The sequence below is a fragment of the Geotrypetes seraphini genome, chromosome 6, assembly GCF_902459505.1.
Source record: "Geotrypetes seraphini chromosome 6, aGeoSer1.1, whole genome shotgun sequence".
Taxonomy (NCBI): Eukaryota; Metazoa; Chordata; class Amphibia; order Gymnophiona; family Dermophiidae; genus Geotrypetes; species Geotrypetes seraphini.
Genome location: NC_047089.1, coordinates 15,225,805 through 15,250,611, shown reverse-complemented (window position 1 = coordinate 15,250,611; position 24,807 = coordinate 15,225,805). Strand labels below are relative to the sequence as shown.

General features: G+C 43.4%; 1 protein-coding gene across 1 annotated transcript in view; it reads right to left on the bottom strand.

Annotated features, from left to right (window-relative positions):
• Positions 1 to 24,807, bottom strand: part of CAPN5 (calpain 5) — a 190,939-nt gene that overhangs the window by 150,124 nt on the left and 16,008 nt on the right. The gene's annotated exons all lie outside the window — the stretch shown is intronic.

The window sequence follows — 24,807 nt, the reverse complement described above, 5'->3', positions numbered from 1 at the left end:
TCAATAGGTGAAGAGAATTCATTTGGAAATGCCCACCTCCTTAAGGATACACCCTATAAATAGTTTGAAGGCGGAATAATGGCGTGAATGTCATTACAGCATGGAAAAATATTTGATGGCTATCCTTCAGCTCACTGGATCCAAAAGCAGCCCCGACTTAGAATTTAGTGAAGACCATCGACTTACAGAGTATAAGGATAGCATGTCCTTTGCTCTTTTGGGGTAAAAATGATATATGAAATGTGCAAAAAACAAAAGGAATTGACCCCAAGATATCCACAAAGAAGAAAATCCAGAGAAAACCAAAAAAACTCTGTGGAGTGACGATGTTCCTAAATGGACTTTATTTGAAAGTATCAAAGTTCCAAAGGTACAACAAAATCATCCACATAAAATAATTCCATCCACATAAAAATAAATCATCCACATAAGAGCCTTAAAGGACCTAGTCCGCTAGGGATACAGGACCCAACACGTTCCGTGTTTCGACAAAAAGTCTTCTTCAGGGGTCCCTGGGGGTCCTATAGAGGTGAGTACGTGGGAAACAATTGTGTGGTGAGCCGGAAGATTTTTTGTCGAAACACGGACCGTGTTGGGTCCTGTATCTCTAGCGGACTAGGTCCTTTAAGGCTCTTATGTGGATGATTTACTTTTATGTGGATGGAATTATTTTATGTGGATGATTTCAGTGTACCTTTGGAACTTTGATATTTTCAAATAAAGTCCATTTAGGAACATCGTCACTCCACAGAGTTTTTTTGGTTTTATATGAAATGTGCAAACATTTATAATTGCGCCTGACGAGGCATACAGGTCCACAGCTGTGGTTTCCTGCTGCTCTAACTAGTATTTTTTAAGACAAATATGCAACCTGCTATAAATCTACCCTCAGAAAATTGAGGCTGGAGAAAACTCCCCATGATACGAGAATCATTGATGAAAAGTAGGGTAGAATAAGGGACTTCCAACAGGCCAGGCAAATAGGCAGAGAATAAGTCGTTTATTACATAAGTCCAAATACAGAGGACCCAACCCGGCACCATGTTTGGGTACAGATATGCCAGCCTCAGGGGTCAACACATTGGGTCAAAGGTTCACCTGTCAACAGGTTTTATGGCTGGTACCCTAAAGAAATTGCTCGTTTAAAGGATGTATACCATTTCCATCTCTCCTTCATGACACGGTGGGCTCCTTTTACGAAGGTGCGCTAGCGTTTTTAGCGCGCACACTAGCAAAAAAACTACCGCCACGAGGCGAAAGCGGCTAGCACATGTGCCATTCCGCACGTCTTCGTAAAAGGAGCCCAGTGTGTTGATCCCTGAGGCAGGCACATCTGCGCGAAACACAATATCATGTAGGGTCCCCTGTATTTTGGACTTATCCAATAAACTACTTATTCTCTGCGTATTCTCCTGGCCTGTTGGAAGTCCTTTGCTTTACCCTACTTTTCTTCATTTATAAAACTACCCTCCGCATGTATTACTTTGTCATGCAAATAAAAGAATCCCAAATCTGAGCCTAGGACAGGCATGCACTAGTGGAGGGAAAAGATGAGCAAAAACTAGCATCAGTGGTAGGCCTCCTCCAACACCCTGATGCTTTTCCATATCACAGAGGAGAACACTTCTGCCTCCTACAGGTAAGGAATGAGGATTACATTGTAACCGAGGTCTGCAGCCAGTGAAAGGGACGGAAGGCACTGAACCATTGCCCAGTTCTCTTTTCCCGTCACTCCAAGAAGAATCCTGAATCTTTCTAGCAAGAAACACGCACCAGTTAATCACACTGTGTTTACGAACCTTAGAAGACAAATTACTTTTTTCTTGGAATATGGCTTAAAAAAATAAGGCATAAAGACACACAAAAAAATCTGCTTACTTTATACATAGGGAAGGTTAATCCAGGAGGATGAAAAAGGAAAAACAGATGTGCCAAAGAAAACACAGACAAATGGAAAGGCTGGAAGTTCAAAAGAGGCATTTCAGCTTGGATAACACCAATTCTAAATTTCATAGACGTCGTAAAAACATCTCTCGGAACAGAAAAATGATAGCAAATTGAGGTTGCAAAACCCTCTCCACTGAGTACCAAACTCCCTCGCTTTGCCACAGCCCCTTCTAGACCTTCTTTTTTTAAAAAAAATCTTTATTGGTTTTCAAACTTTGACAGTGCAATACAATTAACTGAATATAAAATGCTGCATAAAACGCACTATTAATTTTTTAAGTACCTTCTTACTTCTCATTTATAATCTTAATGTATATTTTCTTCAAACCGCTTAGAACCTAACGGATGTAGCGGTATATAAGAAATAAATTACATTACATTACATTACATATTAACCATACAAATAATACATAAAACAATCATTTTCTCCCACCCTCCTCCCAATTATTAATACAATATGACATATGATGTGATTACAGTATTATAATTAAGTAATTTTAATCCTCAAAATACATTTCCTTCCCCCACCCACCCACCCTGGATGTGTAAGGAAATCTAAGAAAAAGAGAGATACATGACCCTTATTGCGAGATAACAAATGTAGTCAATGGGCTCCACACTTTATTAAATGAACGAATAAACCCCATACATTCCACGAATTTGGACTTGGAGGTTGAAATGTACAAAGTCAACATCTATGAGACAAACATGGTTATTTTTATTACATAGGACTTTTTGGACCCCTCAGTTCGTTTGCAAAAACTAGACAGTTCTAAGTCTAATAGATGCTGGCATTGTCATAGTGATATAGGGACTTTGGATCATCTGTTATATTTTTGTCCGTTGATACTTAATTTCTGGAGGTCAATTTGGGGACAAATAAATCTTATTCTTGAGTCATCTATTCCCTTAACTTATGAAGCCATAATCTGTGGTATGTTATTACACGTTAAGCCTACTTTGGATAAATATAAAAGTCGTCTTTTCTTGATCATGACGAGAATAGCTATTCAAATGGTTACACGTAACTGGAAGAGCCACGACAGAATAAATTACACATTTTGGTGGGCAAATGTGTGCACCACATATAAATATGAGAGAAGACTTCTAGACTTTCATTAAATAGTCATCGTTTCTGTCCCTTTCATGCATCTCTCTCTGGTGGGCATCTCCACTTATCCATCCCATTTTCCTATTAAATGCAGGGCTTTAATTCTTAGGTGTTTTATAAATTGTAATCTTTGCTTTCATGCCACAAGAAGTATATATGCTTGCATCCTTAAAGAAAAGCTTCAAAAACTGACGGCCTCTTTTATAAAGCCGCGCGGAAACAGCCTCAAAGTCCTTTAATTCTCTATGGGCTTCGGGGGCCGCTAGCACGGCTTTGTAAAAGAGGCCGTGAATGGACAGTTTTAAGTAACTACTTTATTTTTGTATCAGGGTGAATTAGAAGCTGATATAAGACAGTCTTTTTACTTAAAAAAAATTCTGTGAATGAGTGTGAGAGTGTATGTTGGAAAAGGGGATAGAGGGGATATAGATAGAGGATTACTGCACAGGTCCTGGACCTGTTGGGCCGCCGCGTGAGCGGACTGCTGGGCACGATGGACCTCAGGTCTGACGCAGCGGAGGCATTGCTTATGTTCTTGTGAGTGTGAGACAGAGAGAGAGATAAACTATGGGCCTGTTTTACAAAGCCACGCTAGCGGTTGCTGCGCGGTAACGGCCCCGAAGCCCATAGAGATTTAAAGGGCTTTGGGGCTGTTGCCACGCGGCAGTCACTAGCGCGACTTTGTAAAACAAGCCCTATATTAGAGAATGACACGGTGGTTGTTATCCGATAACCTGCCAAAACGGTGACCAAAAAAAAAGGTCACCGCGAGATCGGGGACAAAGCCATTCACCGCCCCGTGGAGCGGTGAATGGTTAGCACACGCGGTGAACGAGCATGAACACGCGGTGAAGAGAGTTCGATCCGGCAACCCCCTCTCTCTCACCGGCCGGCTGGCCATGCATCTCCCTCCCTCCTTTTCCCTTACCTTCTATTGTTGAAACTGGCGATTTCTATACGGCTATATGCTGTATTACAGCCGGAGCCTTGAAGTTGCGTCGCGTTGCCTGCTGGAAAAGTCTCCTCCGACGCAACTTCCTGTTTCCAGTTGCATCGAAGGAGACTTTTCTAGCAGGCAACCCAATGTGACTTCAAGGCTCCGGCTGTAATACAGCGCATAGCTTTATAGAAATTTCCAGTTTCAACAAGAGAAGGTAAGGGAAAGGGAGGGAGGGAGTGAAATCCACGGCTGGCCGGCAGGAGGGAGCTGCTGGACCGCGTGAAGAGTGCTGGGGGTGGGAGGATGGAGAGGAGAAGATGCTGAAGACGGGGACCGGGCGGTGAAAGGGACAGCGGGGACGGTGATGGGGCGGTGAAGGGGTCGGCAGAGACAGGGACGGGGCGGTGAAGGGGACAGAATTTTTCCCTGTGTCATTCTCTACCCTATATCTCACTGATGTGACTATTTTTTTTTTTTTTTTGCAAACATGGCATACATGCTTTTGCACCAGAGCAACTCATTATTTATACATTTACAGGAATTATCAGGAAAGGAATAGAAAATAAAGAAGAAAATGTTATAATGCCCTTAAATCACTCTAAGGACGGCCGCATCTCGAATACTGTGTGGAATTCTAGTCACCGTATCTAAAAAAACAAGATATAGCAGAATTAGAAAAGGTACAAGGAAGGGTGTCAAAAATGATAAAAAGGATGGGACGGCTTCCCTATGAGGAAAGGCTAAAGCGGCTACGGCTCTTCAGCATGGAGAAGAGATGGCTCAGGGGTGATATGATAGAAGTCTATAAAATACTGAGTGGAGTGGAAAGGGTGGATGTGAATCACTTATTTACTCTCTCCAAAAGTTCTAGGACTAAGGCAGGGGTCTCAAAGTCCCTCCTTGAGGGCCGCAATCCAGTCGGGTTTTCAAGATTTCCCCAATGAATAGGCATGAGATTATGTGCATGCACTGCTTTCAATGCATATTCATTGGGGAAATCCAGAAAACCCGACTGGATTGAGGCCCTCGAGGAGGGACTTTGAGATCCCTGGACTAGGGGGTAGATTTAAAGCAAACTGGAGAAAATATTTCTTCACACAACATGCAATTAAACTCTGGAATTTGTCGCCGGAGAATGTGGTGAAACCAGTTAGCTTAGCGGGATTTTAAAAAGGTTTGGATAATTTCCTACAAGACAAGTCCATAGGCCATTATTAAGATGGACTTGGGGACATCCACTGTCTTCTCCTAGGATAAGCAGCATAAAACTTGTTTTGCTTTGGGGATCTTGCCAGGTACCTGTGACCTGGGTTGGTCACTGATGAATCAGGGAGACTCAAACAAATCTCTGTAACACTGGAAGATAGCAAACTCCCTGGACCGGATGGGTATACATCCCAAGAGTGCTCACAAAAATTGAAAAATGAACTTGCAGAGCTATTGTTAATAATTTCTCTCTAAAAAAGACTGGAGGGTGGCCAAAGTGACACCGATTTTTAAAAAGAGTTTCAGAAAATTACAGACCGGCGAGTCCGACGATGGTGCAAAGTAAAATGGTAGCGATTATTATAAAGAAGAAAATGACAGAACATATACATAGGCATGAAATAATGAGAGAAAGCCAACATAGGTTTAGTCAAGGGAAATCTTGCCTCACCAATCTACTGCATTTCTAGGAAGGGGTGAATGAACGCGTGGCCGCTGGGCTTAATGGACCTTCAGTCTCTCCCAGTATGGCAACTCTTATGTTCTTAGGGCTCCTTTTAAAAAGCCGACAAATGCACCAAAGCCCATAGGAAAGAAAAATGGGGAGACCCAATGATCCACAGTGAAAACAATCCACCGATGAAAACAAAAACTGTGGATACAGATGTTCTGGATATAATTTATTAAACACTGACATATAAAACCATGAAAATTCAATTAAAATGTACAATGATAAAAAATACTGTGATGAAAATCCAACCGGACCCAAACAGAACAGAACGGGCTTTGGTGCATTTGCAGTGGGAAAATTGATACTGCGGCATTGTAAAAAGAGCCCGCAGTGGACTAATTAGAGCAATCCTATAGGAGTAAATGCTGCTTAGGCATGTCCAGGGCACCATTAATTAACATGCGTTTATATTTCTTTCTCTCTCTCATTTTTTTTATTTTGGCTAGTTTCTGCTTTTCCTCCAAAATTCATGTCAGACAGGGGGAACTAGATGTGGGAAGAGCTACGGCACATTCAGAATTGCCTATCGCTTTGAGGATAGCCCTAATGTCAGGGCTGAAGGGGAGCTGGAAGGGAGGAATAAACACTGCGACAAATTTTAACTTTTTTTCTGGGGCAAGACGAAAATGAGGTTCACTTTATAGAATTTGACCTCCTGTGTATGAAAAAAGCCTCAGTTTTCCCCCATCACGTATACTTTTTGAGCAAATCGCAAATATTTATAGCATGAGAAGTCATAATGCGCCGATTTAAGAGTTCCTATAAATATTATTTTCTAGAATCGTTTTGCTGCTGAAGTGCGTTTAGAAACGAGATTAGGAGTGTCTCTAATTAATGTCCAGCATCGATGAATTCCGTCTGCCCCGATATCGTTTCTCCATTGTAGCAATGTCCTGGTGAAACCTTTCCTCGGGCTCATCACTAACACTACCAAGATTATCGGGGGAAAAATCTAATTTGAGGCAAACTGTTTTAATATTTCAGAAATTATTATAACATTTACTCCAATATAGAAAAATGTTAAATTTTTGCTTTATAATGCTCTTTTGCCAAAAATCAGAGAGTTATACCAAAAAATTAAGGTCAGTTTTGAATTCAGTGACCCCAAATCACTATAGAGCACCCACTACAATTCATGCTCCAAAACACAGTATAACCAGAGCTGGTATTGTGACATCATAATGCTTCATTCCACCAATAAGAGCCAACCTCATCAGTGATGTTACAATGGCTTGACTGTCCTTTACTTGGCTCACTTTTACCACATTTTGATTTCTAGAGTGGTGCAGTGGTTAAAGCTACAGCCTCAGCACCCAGAGAGTTATACCGAAAAATGAAGGTCAGTTTTGAGTTCAGCGACCCCCAAATCACTATAGAACACCCACTACAATTCATGCCCCAAAACCTCTGTTGCACAGTGATATCACCGACACATGCTGGTAAGTAAGCAGTGTCGTTGCCTCACTTGGGAAGATACCTGGCAGCTCTCCATCAGCTCACTGGCATCCAAAGCTTCCCCTTACTTAAAAATCAGTGAAGTCCACCGCACTAGGCTCTTTTGGCTGCTCTGAAATATGGTTCTACAGCTTCAGTCCTCTTCCTGCTTTTCCTTTTTGTCAGAGCACTCGCTCATATTAGATCAGGAAGGGTTTTGCAGCTTAGATCAAAATGCACCAGCAGTGCTTCATGTGAATCATGGATTACTATAACACATCGACCCTATGAAGCTCATCAAGCCTGCCCCCACTTCATCTCATAAGAACATAAAAATTGTTGCTACTGGGTCAGAATAGTAGTCCAGCAGTCCACTCACGGGGCGGCCCTTAGGTCAAAGACCAGTGTCCTAACTGAGACTTGCCTTACCTGCGTACGTTCAGGTTCAGCAGGAACTTGTCTAACTTTGTCTTGAATCCCTGGAGGGTGTTTTCCCCTATGACAGACTCCGGAAGAGCGTTCCAATTTTCTACCTCTCTCTGGGTGAAGAAGAACTTCCTTACGTTTGTACGGAATCTATCCCCTTTTCACTTTAGAGAGTGCCCTCTTGTTCTCTCTACCTTGGAGAGGGTGAACAACCTGTCTTTATCTACTAAGTCTATTCCCTTCATTATCTTGAATGTTTCGATCATGTCCCCTCTCAATCTCCTCTTTTCAAAGAAGAAGAGGCCCAGTTTCTCTAATCTCTCACGGCACTTTTGTTCCATTTTATCCAGATGGAAACAACTTTTCTATTTATTATTTATTTATTTGTTCAATTTTCTATACCGTTCTCCCAAGGTAGCTCAGTAAAGAAAATTGAATAAATAAATAAATACTCCCTCCTGCGTTCCACATTGTTAATCACTAAGCAAACTTTGCTGGGAACAGTAAATGATTAACACAAATCTTTAACCTACTGTAACTGGGATGGGTCCCTGCCCCAGAGAACTGCCAGATAATCACAGATAATTCCAGTAATGCATTTAATAAAGCAAGTTTCAGTAGTTATCTTTATCACTGTTTGTCCTTCTACAAACTTGTTTCATTGAAATGGACTTTTCCCAGGGAGTTTTCTAATCTAATCTTTGATTTTTTTTTATACTGATTTATCCCAACAGGAGGGCTCGACTCGGTTAACAAAATATTTATAAAATTATGCAAGAGATTAGAACAGAAATTAAATCTTTTAGGCCAGAATTTTATCTTTTATGATTGATTATTTGAAAAAGAAGGAATATTAGTAAATTTCTGAAATAACTGTATCTTCAGTACTTTACGAAAAGTGGGTAGATGAGAGAGAACTCTAATTATAGAAGGAAGGTCATTCCAAACTTTTACGAATAAAAAAAAGAAAATGATTGGCCATAGTTTTTAGTTCTTTAACAGTGGGAAAGCCAAGTTTATATTTCTGAGAGCTCCTAGAATCAGAGATTTCTTGTGAATTAAATGAGACGGGAGACAAAGGAGACAAAAATACCATAGAGGATTTTGAAAATTACAGTTGCACATTTAAATTGGATCCTCCAGTAAACAGGAAGCCAGTGAAGGGATCTCAGTAAAGGTGTGACAGGAGAGCTCAGAACGGTTTACATGAATTTATTCAGATACTCAAGCACTTTTCCCTATCTGTCTCAGTGGGCTCACAATCTATCTAATGTACCTGGGGCAATGGGGGGATTAAGTGACTTGCCCAGGGTCACAAGGAGCAGCGTGGGTTTGAACCCACAACCACTAGGTAGCTTTAACCATTGTGTCACTCTAGAAATCAAAATGTAGCAAAAGTGAGTTGATTATAGTACAGTGAAGCCATTGTGACATCACTGATGAGGCATTGGTGGAATGAGGCATTATGACATCACAATACCAGCTCTGGTTTTCAGAGGCTGAATCTTTTCACACTATTTATTTATTCAATTTTCTATACGGTTCTCCCAGGGGAGCTCAGAACGGTTTACATGACTTTATTCAGGTACTCAAGCATTTTTCCCTGTCTGTCCCGGTGGGCTCACAATCTATTTAATGTACCTGGGGCAATAGGGGGATTAAGTAACTTGCCCAGGGTCACAAGGAGCAGCGTGGGTTTGAACCCACAACCACTAGGTAGCTTTAACTACTGCGTCACTCTAGAAATCAAAATGTAGCAAAAGTGAGTTGATTATAGTACAGTGAAGCCATTGTGACATCACTGATGAGGCATTGGTGGAATGAGGCATTATGACATCACAATACCAGCTCTGGTTTTCAGAGGCTGAAACCTTTCACACTATTTACTCAGTTTTCTATACCGTTCTCCCAGGGGAGCTCAGAACGGTTTACATGAGTTTATTCAGGTCCTCAAGCATTTTTCCCTGCTTGTCCTGGTGGGCTCACGATCTATCTAATGTACCTGGGGCAATGGGGGGATTAAGTAACTTGCCCAGGTTTTGCCAAGGAAGCCCTCTCTAGTGAAAACAAGCAAGCATTTAGAAATTCCCAGCTTGGGAGGACCAAAAAGCTGGAAAGGAGTCAAAGCGCTAGAATTAGCAGCTGCTCCTGGATGCACACATTGCAGTAGATTTAACATAGCTGGAAACTAGATGCATGCTCAAATTCATCGATCTACAAAACTCACATATGTTCTTCAAGGTGTGTGTATTTTATTTTATATGTCCTGTCATTCCGGAACTTCCTTTCAATTGAACGAGACTCACCTCATGTGCATTTATGCCACGTAGGTATCATATCTCCCCTCTCCCACATTTTTTTTCAAATAGCAAAACAGATTCTAGGTTGCTTATCCTAGGAATAAGAAGTGGTTCTCCCCAAGCAATTTCAATAATGGCCTATGGACTTCCTTTTTAGGAAATTAGCCAAACCCCTTTTTTAAACCCCGCTGAGCTAACTGACTTCACCACATTCTCCAGCAACATTTAATTACACGCTGGGTGAAAAAGTATTTTCTCCAATTTTTTTTTAATCTTCTACTTAGTAGGTTCATCGCATATCCCCCAGTCCTAGTATTTTTGGAAAGAGTGAACATGTGATTCACCTCTACCCTTTCCACTCCACTCATTATTTTATAGACTTCTATCATATCATCCCTGAACTGTTTCTTCAAGCTGAAAGCCCCAGTCGCTTTTTGCCTCTCCTCAAAGGGAAGCAGAGGGTCCAGAGAAGAGCGACTTAAATGGTTAAGGAGCTGGAGGAGTTGCCGTACAGTGAGAGATTAGAGAAAATGGGCCTCTTCTCCCTTGAAAAGAGGAGACTGAGGGGGACATGATCGAAACATTCAAGATAATGAAGGGAATAGACTTAGTAGATAAAGACAGGTTGTTCACCCTCTCCAAGGTAGAGAGAATGAGAGGGCACTCTCTAAAGTTAAAAGGGGATAGATGCCGTACAAACGTAAGGAAGTTCTTCTTCACCCAGAGAGCGGTAGAAAACTGGAACGCTCTTCCGGTGTCTGTTATAGGGGAAAACACCCTCTAGGGATTCAAGACAAAGTTAGACAAGTTCCTGCTGAACCAGAATGTACGCAGGTAAGGCTAGTCTCAGTTAGGGCACTGGTCTTTGAGAGCAACGGCAGGAGGGTGTCGTACAGTGAGATATTAGAGAAACTGAGCCTCTTCTCCCTTGAAAAGCGGAGACTGAGAGGGGACATGATCAAAACATTCAAGATAATGAAGGGAATAGACTTAGTAGATAAAGACAGGTTGTTCACCCTCTCCAAGGTAGGGAGAACGAGAAGGCATTCGCTAAAGTTAAAAGGGGATAGATTCTGTAAAAACGTAAGGAAGTTCTTCTTCATCCAAAGAGTGGTGGAAAACTGGAACGCTCTTCCGGAGGCTGTTATAGGGGAAAACGCTCTCCAGGGATTCAAGACAAAGTTAGACAAGTTCCTGCTTAACCAGAACGTACGCAGGTAAGGCTAGACTCAAGGCACTGGTCTTTGATCTAAGGGCCGCCCCATGAGCGGTTTGCTGGGCACTATGGCCCACTGGTCTGACCCAGCAGTAGCAATTCTTATGCTCTTATCCCTGTTATCATTTTCGTCACCCTTCTCTGTACCTTTTCCAATTCCGCTACATCTTTTTATCTGGTTTCCTTTAAAAAGTAGACTAAACACGGCCTCTCAACCACCTCACTCAAAAGTTAAGAGAAAAGGAAGCAGACTTTTTCATTTTTCTAGTCTTAAGTGCCAGCTTCAGTTTCTGGCGGTGGTCCTGGTTTCCACCGAGGCTGCAGCAGTCATACTGCTAGAGAAGTACCGTGTGTGGTTAGAACAGGCTGAAACGATCAGTTAACTTGGCTGTCAGTCAAACCGCCAGAGGGAGGGAGGTCGAGAGAGGTCATTTCCTAGAAGATGCCCCTGGGATGAGTCACTGATGTTATGGAATCTCTTTTCAGCTCGGGGCTTCGAGAAACAGGATCACAGCCAAGCTGCCCCCCTGCCCCACTCTCAGCCATAACCGGTTAATTATTTACACCAAGAGCTGCTCAGAAGGGACAACACACATCATTTATCATCATTTTTAACCAGCAACTTACAGCCTCACAGCACAGAAATTCTGCACATCCTCAAGTAAGATATTACTGCTGAGGTTCGTCCCAATTATCCCCAGCACCAGAAATAAAACCCAGGAAACTTTACTAATATATGCTGATGATATCTTCATATTACTTGAGGTTGATCCACATCTCGATAATTTGATACCCAATATTAACCACTATATTACCAAACTTCAGTCCTGGGCGACAATGGTCCAGATGAAATTAAATGCTGGCAAGACTAAGCTTTTATGGCTTGGCCCAAAGTTAAATTCTCTCCCTTCTGCTAATCTAATCTAATCTAATCCTTAGGTTTGTATACCGCATCATCTCCACGTTCGTAGAGCTCGACGCGGTTTACAGTAGGAGAAATAGGAAGGAACTACAACAGAGGGTTAGAGGTAGAAGAGTGAAGAAAATTTAGAGGACTTGGGATGCCAAGATATAAGAGTTTCCTTGATTCCTAAGTTGGAGGGAGACTTACATTTTTTGAGAAAAGCCAGGTTTTCAGATGTTTGCGGAAAACTTGGAGAGAGCTCAAGTTCCGAAGAGGGGAGGTAAGGTTGTTCCAGAGCTCAGTGATTTTGAAGTGGAGGGAGGTCCCTAGCTTTCCTGTGTGGGAAATGCCTTTTAGCGAGGGGAAGGATAGTTTTAATTTGTGGGAGGATCTGGTGGTATTAGGGTTTCAGGAATTCCAAGAAAGAGGGATAAAGGGAGGGAGGATACCATATAGGATTTTGAAAGTTAAACAGGCGCATTTATAGTGGACCCTGGCGACTATCGGAAGCCAATGGAGCTTGGCCAGGAGCGGGGAGACATGTGATCTTAGACTCAGGAGAATCTTTGAAAATTGAGTTTTCCCCGTTAATACTGGGTATTGTTATCGATTCTTCACTTACATTTAAGGACCAACTAAACTTGCTTATTAAAAAGTGTTCTCAGCCTCTGTGCTCTGAGAAGAGTGAGAGCACTTTTTCACCAACAACACTTCTCTGTATTGGTTCAATCCATCATTTTGTCAAGCCTGGATTACTGCAATTCAGAGTATTTGGGTCTTTCAAAGGTCAGTCTGCAGAGACTTCAATTAATAGAGAACACTGTAGCTAAACTTATTTTTGGTAAGAGTAAATTTGATCACGTAACCCCTCTGCTCAAGGAATTATTGGCTTCCAGTGTATCTCAGAATTCAATTGAAGTGCATTTGTATCGCATAAAAGATCCTATTTGGCATTTTTGCCACTTTGATCCCTTTAGACTGGAATGTTCATAGATCTCATCTTGCCAGAAGTTCTCCAAAATTAAAACTTACATTTCTCTCTCTCAGTGGTAAAAACAGAACCTTTAAGAGATTTAGTCATTCTTTTGCTTTTAAATTAACCAAATTCAGGAATGCTTTAGGTTCTTTTGCTTTATTCCGGAAAGTTCTGAAAATTTTTGTTTGCTAAACATTTGGGAAATTAACTATTTCAGTCTCCTTTTTCTTGTCAAATTTACTTCTTATGTTTTACATTAATGTTAACCGAGTCGAGCTCCTCTTGGTTGATGACTCGGTCTAAAAAACTTAGGGCTCCTTTTCCTAAGCTGCGATAGCGTTTTTAGTGCAAGCAGAATTTTAGCATGCGTTAAACCCGCGCTACGCGGCTAGAACTAACGCCAGCTCAATGCTGGCGTTAGCGGCAATTCTGCGCACGCTCTAAGCACACACTAAAACCGCTATCGCAGCTTAGGAAAAGGAGCTCTAAGTTTTTAGTTTCGTTTATAAAACCACTCCGGGCAGGATGCGCAAAGCTCCGGCAACCTGGTAAAAAAATACACCGGGTTCGGAGCGATTTGTTTTGTCAGGCTGCGCTCAGTACATGTATCGCCCTCCCCACCTCTCTTATTTTAAATGTTTCTTTTATCGCGATGTATTTTTCACCACCTATTGTTCCTCCCCCAACTGCTAATTTTAATAGCTGTATGTGGCTATTTTTTTTTTCCTTTTTAACGACTGTAAACTGTCTAGGTAAAATTTCTGACAGACGGTATATCAAATGACTAATAAACTTGGAAACTTAGCCTGGTAAAACGGTAAGGAAGTGCGCCGGAGATCGGAAGCAGTTTTAATAAAGTGGGTTTGTTGTTTTTAACACCTGATACAGATGCAGCTGTTCTGCGTCATTATACGAGTGTACGTCCTGCACCTAACAGCTGACCATAGGCACGAGATATACTGTACACTCACCAGACAGATGCACAAACCGCTTACCGGCAGCTCCAGACCTGCCGGAAAATTTGACCAGGTAAGAGGTGGGCGTTACTCTTCTGTACGTTACAAGGGGTGCTTATTTTAATACTAATGAGCTCCTTGTAATGCATTTGCACAGGGTTCTCCGGCCCAGATGCACCTGTTTTAACAGCTTTAGCGACGGTCGCATTTGCCAGCCCCATGCAGAAAACGGCTCACCGCCTGGTTTTCTGCACAATTGCTCATTCTCCATCCGACCATGCAAAGAAGCTAATTAATATTAAAATGCTATGTAAACTAGTAGAGCAACTGACACTCTAACATGGCTTCCCAATTCATAAAAAAAAAAAAAAAAAAAAAAAGGGATTGCTTTTACCTGTCAAAACCCCCTTCTTTTTGCAGAGATGCTGTGAATGTTATACTTGCACAATATCTGCCCCTTTAGGAAAAAAAAAGAAAAAAAAACAACTACCCTCATCCCAGGCGAACCAATGAACGTGGCACGGGTCGTCTCTGTCCCCCCCCTCCCCCTGCTTGCGAAAAACAGCAGGAGGGATGGCTATTCCCTCCTGCCATTCATTCCCTCCTCCCGCACCAACAAAAACAGCAGGAGAAATGCCCACTTCCTCCTGCCATGCCTAATCCCTCACCATGAAAAAAAATTAGAAGGAGGGATGCCCAATCCTTCCTTCCAATACGACTCCCTCCCCCCAAACAGTAGTGATACGGCAGGAGGGATGCCCATTCCCTCCTGCCACCGAAGGTCCTCTCCCGTGCCATGCACCCCCCTCCCTTGGGCTCCCCAAAACATCCCCTACCCTCCCCAGAAAAAAAAGCAGAAGGGATGTCCACTCCCTCCTCCCACCGGAGGTCTCCCGCCACTTCCCGAACCCCCGGTACCTTCTTAGAAATGTTGGAGCAGGACAGCAGCTCAGTCTATTCTGCTCATAGGGCCGCCGCTCCAAAAAGGTGGGCCTTTCGCTCCCCAGTGCATCATGTGATGCATAGAGAGGGGCCTAAGGCCCTGATTGGCTCAGATGCCTAAGGCTCCGCCTCTTGGGAGTACTTTATTTTGAGGACTGTTTCTTTAATGTTTTTATAGACTGTGTACTGCACAGGATCCGAGTTACATACAAATTCAACTTAAAAACGGTTTTAAAAAACGGAACTTGTTCTTAACCCGGGAACTGACTGGACTGTTAATTACTATCTCTATATTATTACTATGTTTTATTCACCTTGGCTAGTCCTTCGAAAAGAATGAAATACATTCTGCATCCAATCTCAAATATTTCATTTCAACTGCCAGAATTCTGTTAATATCTTAATTATGTATAACTCATATTTCAAATCCAAAGGGGGGGGGGGGAAGTGTAGATGCTGCTTTTATAAATTTTGTCTAGTTTCTCATCGTATTTGTCCCTTTTAGTCTTCTAGAGATGATGCCATAAATTGATAGAAATCAATGCAATCGATGTGTTATAACCACTGCAGTGCAACTACTAAGAAAAATTAATTAAACATTTCACTTTTTGGATTTATACAACACAACTTGTGCCCAAAAGGGCTTCTAGTTTGTTTTATGATATTAATACCTATTAGAAGTGACATTTTTACAACATACTTCTGGCACCTAGCTGCAAAGCTGGGCTGTGAATATGACAGGGTAGAGAAAGAACATGTGGCCCAGATAGATAAATTAACTTTCCCAAAATCAAGCAAGATCAACAATAGAAAGGATTGCACTTTGTAGACAATGACACGGGGACAAATATTTTCCCCGTCCCATCCATAAGAACATAAGAACATAAGAAGTTGCCTCCGCTGAGGCAGACCATAGGTCCATCCTGCTCAGCGGTCCGCTCCCGCGGCGGCCCATCAGGTCCATTGCCTGAGCAATGGTCTATACCTATCTGTACCCCCCAATCCCTTTTTCTTCTAGGAATCTATCCAAACCTTCTTTGAATCCATTTAGTGTTTTCTTGTCCACAACAGCCTCTGGAAGCGCGTTCCATGTATCCACCACCCTCTGAGTGAAAAAGAACTTCCTAGCGTTTGTTCTAAACCTGTCCCCTTTCAATTTCCCCCAGTGCCCCCTTGTACTTGTGGTGCCCCTTAATTTGAAAAATCTGTCTCTGTCTACTTTTTCTATGCCCTTCAGGATCTTGAAGGTTTCTATCATGTCTCCTCTAAGTCTCCGCTTTTCCAGGGAGAAAAGTCCCAACTGCTTCAATCTGTCGGTATATGGGAGATTTTCCATTCCCTTTATCAGTTTAGTTGCTCTTCTTTGTACTCCCTCAAGTACCGCCATGTCCTTCTTGAGGTATGGCGACCAGTACTGGACACAGTACTCCAGATGCGGCCGTACCATTGCACGATACAGCGGCATGATGACTTCCTTCGTCCTGGTCGTAATACCCCTCTTAATGATACCCAGCATTCTGTTTGCTTTCCTAGAGGCTGTGGCGCTTTTGTCCCTGTAAGCCCTGCCTTAACCGCACAAGCCTCAAACACTTATGATTTCAAAGTGTTTGAGGCTTGTGCAGATGAGGACGGAGCTTAGGCATTGGTGGAATGAGGCATTATGACATCACAATCTGAGCTCTAGAATGTTGCTACCGTATTTAGGATTTTCAAGTGTTTGAGGCTTGTGCAGATGAGGAAGGAACTTAGGCATTGGTGGAATGAGGCACTATGACATCACAATCTGAGCTCTAGAATGTTGCTACTTAGGATTTTCAAGGGTTTGAGGCTTGTGCAGATGAGGAAGGAACTTAGGCATTGGTGGAATGAGGCACTATGACATCACAATCTGAGCTCTAGAATGTTGCTACTTAGGATTTTCAAGGGTTTGAGGCTTGTGCAGATGAGGAAGGAACTTAGGCATTGGTGGAATGAGGCACTATGACATCACAATCTGAGCTCTAGAATGTTGCTACTTAGGATTTTCAAGGGTTTGAGGCTTGTGCAGATAAGGACGGAGCTTGCAGGAATGGGAAAGGGACAGGAAAAGAACGGGACGGGACAATGAATTCCTGTGGGGGATGGGGAAAATTTGTCCCCATGTCATTCTCTAGCACTTTCTATTTGAGGCATTCCCCATCCCTTCTCCCATTCTCTTGCTTGAGGGCTGAACTAACACCTTATCTGTTAGTACAGCAGAGGGAACCACTGCGATAAGGGTCAACGCAAGCCAAACCACCCATGTGATTAGCAACTGAAGCATGAAAAAAGGGCTCTGCCTCACGCATTATTGGACTTTAAGAATAAGACAAACAGTGAATCACAGAGGGCTTTGTAACTAGCTCTGGGATACCAGCAACCCAGAAGGACTGAACTATACAACAAAACTGTTCTGCTCCTTTTCTAAATACCGCACAACGCAACAAGGAGGATTCTTGACTTAAAGGGCCTGGACAGCTCGGGAGCAAACTGGCCGAGTTTCTCAATGTGTGGCTGTGGCCGAGAAGAAACAGAAAAAGAAAATAAAGAATATTTGACATCTGGTTAGTGTGGCTGCCACGTTTGCTAACCATGCATTCAAGTAGACTAACATGAAAATATTATAAAAGTCACACCATTTGCTTTAAAATTAAATGTAATACCTTTCTTAACTAAGTATTAAGTCCCAAAGCTTTTCAATAAATGCATCGAGTTAGTACAACTTAGAGAATGACTCGGGGAAAAAAATCTGTCCCTGTCACTGCCCCGTCACCGGACCACTGTCCCCTTCACCACCCCGTCCCCATCGTCCCCTTCACCGCTCCGTCCCCGTCGTCCCCTTCACCGCCCCGTCCCCGTCGTCCCCTTCACCGCCCCGTCCCCGTCGTCCCCTTCACCGCCCCGTTCCCGCCGTCCCCTTCACCGCCCCGTCCAAGTCGTCCCCTTCACCGCCCCCGCCGTCCCCTTCACCGCCCCGTCCCCGTCGTCCCCTTCACCGCCCCGTCCCCGTCGTCCCCTTCACCGCCCCGTCCCCTTCACCGCCCTGTCCCCGCAGCAGCCACCCTTCTCTCTCGCCACCTCACCGCCCTTCAGTGGCCCGGGAATCTCCCTCCCTCCCCCTTACCTTCACGGCGTGTTAGTAAAGACACTTACTGAAGCCGGCGGAGACTGCCTGCCTGCGCCTGCAGTTGTGTGTGTGTGTGGGCGGAAGCTTCTCCTCTGACGCAACCGGAAGTTGCGTCAGAGGAGAAGCTTCCGCCCACACTCACGCGACTGCAGGCAGGCAGGCTTCGCCAGCTTCAGTAAGTTTCTTTATTAAAGCGCTGCGAAGGTAAGAGGGAGGGAGGGAAATAGATTTGGCCGTAGGGAGGGAGGGGGCTGCGTGCGATCGGTGACCGCGCACCTTCCTTCCTTAACTGCGGGGACAAGGTCATTCACCGCTCCACGGGGCGGTGGATGGTCTTGTCCCCGTGCCCACAGTGAGCACTTCCCCCTCCCCCCCACCGTTTCGGCGGGTTACCTGAGGCTAGCTGCGGGTAACTGCCACCGTGTCATTCTCTAGTACAACTAAAAAAAATTTTTTTAAAGTGTATCATATACATCTTTATTTCCTTACGTAAGAAGAAAGAGATCATATTTTGAGAATGACATGGGGAAAAAATTTATCACCATTCCTGCTCCATCCCCGTGAGCTCGTCCCTGTCCTGCAAACTGTCAGATCCCACCCGCACAAGCCTCGAATAGTTATGATTTCATACTGAAGTTATTTTATTAAAGTATAAAAAGAGACAATACTGTATTCTGTACAATTGTCATTTTATAAACACAAATAATTCAGAGCAAGGATCAACAAAACCCGTCTCCCTTCCCTTTCACAAATATCCCCTCCACTATTGTGAAAACTGAACAAATCAAATTACTACAGAATGCTACATAGAAAAATCAAGCTAACAGAATACTATAGTCACACATGGCAAGAATAATGTTAGGGGAATGCAACTAGGGCAACTGCCCCCTGATCAGAGAGAGAGCCCTAAGCCAGCTGGAAGCTAAAGAAGCACAGCCTGGGCTTTGCGGTCCCCAGTTATGTCTAATACCAGCTCTAGCAGGATACATATTTCAAATCAGAAATATTCTGGTAATTTTATTCTTCAAATCACATTTGTTTTTGGGTTCCTTCTGTCTTCATCGTGGCATGGCTGGCTCCTGAAGGTAAAACAGGCACAAGAAGAGCTGGGGAGGACATGCCGAGTCTGACACGGGTGCAATTTTTTTAAACAAAGGAGCAAGACTTTTCACTGTTCCCACGGGGCGGTGAAAGGTCTTGTCCCCATTCCCGCGGGACGATGAAAGGTCTCGTCCCCATTCCTGCGGTAAACCAGTTGCAAAAGTCTCCATTCCTGCGGTGACCACGATTTACCACGGTCCCCGTGTCATTCTCTAATTATATTAAGATACACTGCTTTAGACCGAGGTCTTTCCTGAGAATCTGAGTGAAGCAAAACGTCATCCCATATTTAAAAAGGCCAACTTAGATCCTTCTTATACCAAAATACACCGTACCGTTCCTTGACAAAATTATTCTGGGCTAATCAACGTCTCTCTTCAGTCCCCAGAAAGCTAAGTGCTTAAGGTTAAGAATTTAATGCTCTCAGTTTTTGCTTGGTGGTAGCTCGAGGTCAAGGTACTTGGCATAATCGTAGTCTAAAAATGGAACATGCTGCTCCAGACCAACCGTAGGGTAAGAGTATCTTACTTCTTGCATCTTTTCATGGCTTACGGTAATCCAAAACACATCTGCTTGCGTCTTAATGCATTTAAAAGCTTCATAACCCTATTACTTCAGTTCTTGAGAGAGTCTACCCTGGCTGCCTATTGGTTTGAGAGTGAAATGTCAAACCGTAAATGTTGATTATGTCAATTTATGAGTCCTTTCTTAAAAAGTAGCCCTCGTTTACATAAAGAACATTTCTCTCAAGACACATGACTTTCTGTGCCTTTTATGGGAGATAGTTCACATGCTAAACCCTAGAAGGAAATCATTTCTACGTTACTAGTTATCATTTCTACCAGGGCTGTGGAGTCGGTAGATAAATGTTCCGACTCCGACTCCTCAATTTTTTGTACTTCTGACTCCGACTCTGACTCCAGGTACCCGAAATTTCCTCCGACTCAGACTCTGACTCCACAGCACTGGTTAATTTTCAGATCGTTAAAATGGAATGTTAAGTTGAGAGAAATGAGTATTTTCGACACCACCTTCTTTTTGCTTTTAATCAAGGTTCTAAGGCCGCAGAAGCTGCTCGCAACGTTTGTGCTGTGTATATAGTGGGATGCTGTAGCTGAAAGAATTGCTCGTGATTGGTATGCCAAGTTCAAAAATGGAGTCGGTAGATAAATGTTCCGACTCCGACTCCTCAGTTTTTTGTACTTCTGACTCCGACTCCGACTCCACAGCCCTGAAAGGCATGCGCAGCGTTGTACATTTAACAAGCAATAGACAGCCCCTTCTCAGAAGAGCTTACAGTTATAATCTAATTTGGACAGACAGAGAGGACATATAGAGTTGGGGAGTTTCTTGCAGAGAGAATGATAGGATTCACATAGGTATCTTATGGTGAGTGGGAGTTAGCTATTAAAGCAGCCCTTAACGGAGGAGTGTGTGGCACAGTGGTTGGAGCTACACCCTCAGAACCCTGGGGGTTGTGGGTTCAAACCCCGTGCTGCTCCATGTGACCCTGAGCAAGTCACTCAGTCCTCCATAGCCCCGGGTACGTTAGATAGATCGTGAGCCCACCGGGAAAATACCGCTTCGATACACCTTGAGAGGTGGTATATAAAAACCTAATAAACTTGAAACTTGGGGCTCCTTTTCCTAAGGTGCGCTAGCGTTTTTAGCGCACGCGGGATTTTAGCGCGCACTAAACCTGCACTACGCTTCTAGAACCCACGCCAGCTCAATGCTGGCGTTAAGGTCTAGCGCAAGGGGCAATTCCGTGCGTTAACGGCCCTAACGCACCTTTGTAAAAGGAGCTCTTGGTTTTTAGTTTGGTTTTGAATTCCCAAATTTCTGCCCTGCGTTCCGGTATATTTAACACTGGCCCCGAGTGCACACTTGAGAAGAGGGAGAGGGGAAAACTGATCTAGAAAAAGAGGCTGTACTGAGTGGCAGATGCCTCCACTCCCACCCCCCCTTTTTAATCTGATATGACCGGTTCATAGTCATTCGCACGCGGGACTTCAGCGCGCCGACATTTCAGCCCGGACAATTTGGCGCAAGACTCCGGCGTGCTGCCGAAAAAGTTACTTTTAAAGAGCTCCTACAGGGGGTGTGAGGGGGGAACCCACCCACTTTACTTCATACTGTTCGCGCTGCCGATGGGGGGGGGGGAAGTTGGGGGGTTTGAACCCTCCATTATAGAGGAAACTTAACTTTTTCCTGATTTTTTAGGAAAAAGTTAAGTTTTCTCTATAATGTGGGGGGTTGCACCCACCACACCCCCCCCCCCAACAGCAGTGCGAACAGTATGAAGTAAAGTGGAGAGTTCCCCCCAACACCCCCCATCAGAGCTCTTTAAAAGTAACTTTCTCGGTGGCGCGCTGGAGTATTGTGCCGAATTGTCTGCGCTGAAATGTCGGCGCGCCAAAGTCCCGCGCGCTTTTGTCCCGTCACCGATATGACCATCCTGATTTTATGCTGTGTAATATAAAATAGAGTAACATAAGAGCATTCCATTCTCTCTCTTCAGTACATTTTCCTCTTGGTTTTCATGCGTTTGGGATTTGAAATATTCCGTGGAAGTCGGCTCCAAAAGCCTCAAGACTCATTGTTAAATCACTTGAAATTCTCATAGCCGTTGTAAAATGTGGGATTTTCACAAAGCATTTAGATGCGGATTCTATAGATGCCGCCGATCGCACAACAGCACCGTTTTTAAAAGGTATTACCAAGAATCTTAATCACACATTCTGGTGGTATTCATTATGCCATATTGATAAGATGGAAAGAGCAATAGCGATACAAAAAAGGACCTATAATAACTTTGTAAAGATATGGGGGCCATTGGCATAGTATTGCGATGAATAGTCATCATTTCTTTTCTTTTCTTTCTTAGCTGTGTTTAGCACACTCAAGAGGGAGGGTAGAGTTGGGGAGTAATTTTACAAGATATGTTATAATATGGTATATAACATGTGTATATTATATTTTAGTTGAAAATGTGATGAAGGGTGGATGGGTGGGTGGGGTTATTACACTATTAGATTTTATGTGTTACAAATTATAGTGCTATATTGGAATTACTTGTATGATGTATTTTTGTGCACTTGTTGTTTTGATTTGAAAATGAATAAAGAATTAAAAAAAAAAAAAAAAAAAAAAAGTAAGGCGCCAGAAATGTAGGTCAGGGTTTTCAAGTCCCTACATTTCTGGCGCCTATCTCCGACGTGAATCGTGCCTATGGAGATGCTTTATAGTACCCAATGCCAATTCCAGCATTAGCCTTGCCTACAGCGGCATTAAACGTAAAAGTGCATCCGCAGGCACAATTCTGGTGCGGTTTTGGGTTTTTTTTTTTAGAAATTTTGTTTTGAAAATTCTTTTACATGGCGTTTTGCACGGTACACCGACAAACGCGCATAGGACAATGGTGTGCTGTCAATCGCGCCCCGTCAAATGCGCACGCCGACAAATGCGCGCACTGACAATGGTGCGCCGTCGATTGCGCTAGTGTTAGGGTATGGTTTAGATGAGGATTATGGGAACCCTCAAAAACACAAAATAGTGTCCGCTGTATGGAGCGCAATTGTGCTGGGCGCCCTTGTCGGGATGTGATTGACAGCACGCCATTGTCCTGTGTGCATATGATGGGTCACCGTTTTGCACGTAACCTGGGCCTGTCGTTTTCTTATTGCGCCATCAAACACCCTCCTCCCTCCCCGCTATTCCCCTTTACAGTCTCCTTAGCTTGCACGTTATGATTTACTTATATTTTCTGGCAATAAAAATGACAAAAAGGCTGGTGGCCCTTTCTAGATTAACAATTTTTTTTGAAGAGCGAATGTTTGAGGACACTTTCGTTCGATGCCCTGTGCGTTCAAGGACATTTTCTAGCAAATGCCGCCTTTAGCTGATCCATTTTTTTCCAGGGCTGATGCAGCATTTGAAAGCTAATCAAGAAAAGTATTAATTAGTTCAGTAAGGAAGGTATCACCTTAAATCTTTCAGGGCAATCACCTTTATGTTAACTATTGGGACCCACTCATTGAATCTGTACAGTTCGTACATAACCAACAAATTTGGGGTAGGGGCCAAAAGCTGGGGGGTGGGGTGTTACCATGATTTTATACCCATAAAACAAAGCTTGGGGATTGTACATAGTAATGAGCTGCTTCACGTGCATTTGCGTGTTTGTATTTCATTACAATGTAAACCACGGTGACCTAAATATCACTGCGGTAGAGCCCTTTAGAGGTTGCATTGGAGGTAAATAATGTAATACAAGGCCCTAATGCAGCTTGCCAACTCCCCCCTCCCCCACCTCCCTACCCAAGGGGAAAAATAGACAGTGCTGGTCGAAGCCAGCTTAAGCCCTCTCAGGCCTTCTCCACTTTGCAGATCTGGGCTCCCTACAACTTCTGACTGCCAAGGTCTACATTCCTCACTGGTACTACATCCTCCAGTGTTGGGGTGGGGGTGGGGGCATTGGCCCCTGGCCAGCTCTTGCACTGAGTTCTGCCGAGTCCCAAGCTTCGTGTCACTTTTCTCAGAACTGATGGCAGTGCATTCTCTTCAGCTAGCCGGGCCCTAGTTATATTACATTAGTGATTTCTATTCCGCCATGACCTTGCGATTCGAGGAGGATCCCTACCAGCCATGCCTCTCTCTTAGCTGACTGTATTTGATGTTCCACCTGTCTGTGGTACCAGATGCTAGGGTCAATACAATTGGTTTAGACAAGTTCCTGGAGGAAAAGGCCATATAGACTACTATTGAGACAGACGTTGGGGAAGCCACTGCTTGCACGGAATGTTGCTACCATGGAATCTTTGGGGTTCCGGAACGTTGCTACTGGATTGGCTGCTTTTGGAAGCAGGATACTGGGCTCGATGCACCATTGGTTTAACCCTATGTAACCAAAGAGGTTTACTGTAGGCTGTAGCTTTAACCACTGCGCCACTCTAGAAATCAAAATGTAGTAGACGTGAGCCAATTATAGGATAATGGATCCATTGTGACATCACTGATGAGGTTGGCTCTTATTGGAATGAGGCATTATGACATCACAATACCAGCTTTGGTTATCAGAGGTTGAAACATTTCACACTTTCTTCAATTGTCTCTACTATTCTCCCCAGTGACCTCAGAACGGTTTACATGAATTTATTCAGGTACTCAATCTTTGTTCCTCTGTCTGTCCCAGTGGGCTTACATTCCATCTAATGGGGGGATTAAGTGACCTGTCCAGGGTCACAAGGAGCAGTGTGGGTTTGAACCCACAACCGCAGGGGGCTGAGGCTGTCGCTTTAACCACTGCGTTCCACTTGCCTCCACACTCCTACTCCTACCATCCCTGGACTGAAAAATGCTGTGGCACTGTTATACACAGGGAAATTGCTCTCTTCATAAAAGGAATACAATTTTTAGATTTGAGGAAACTGCAGGATGTTTTTCTTGCTCGAATATTTTTTTCCTACAGACAGGATTGGAAGCAAAAAAAACAAACAAACTCAGTTGTAGCAAAGAGATCGCCAACATTATTTAGAGCAAACTCATGTAAGACAGACCTGGTCATCAATTAAATATCATTCACTAATAGAATATCAGGGAACTCAAAATATTTGATTCTGTGATGATCTAAAACAGCACTCGAAATAAATCACAGCTGTTGAATTCGTAAAATCTTAGAAATAACGATCAT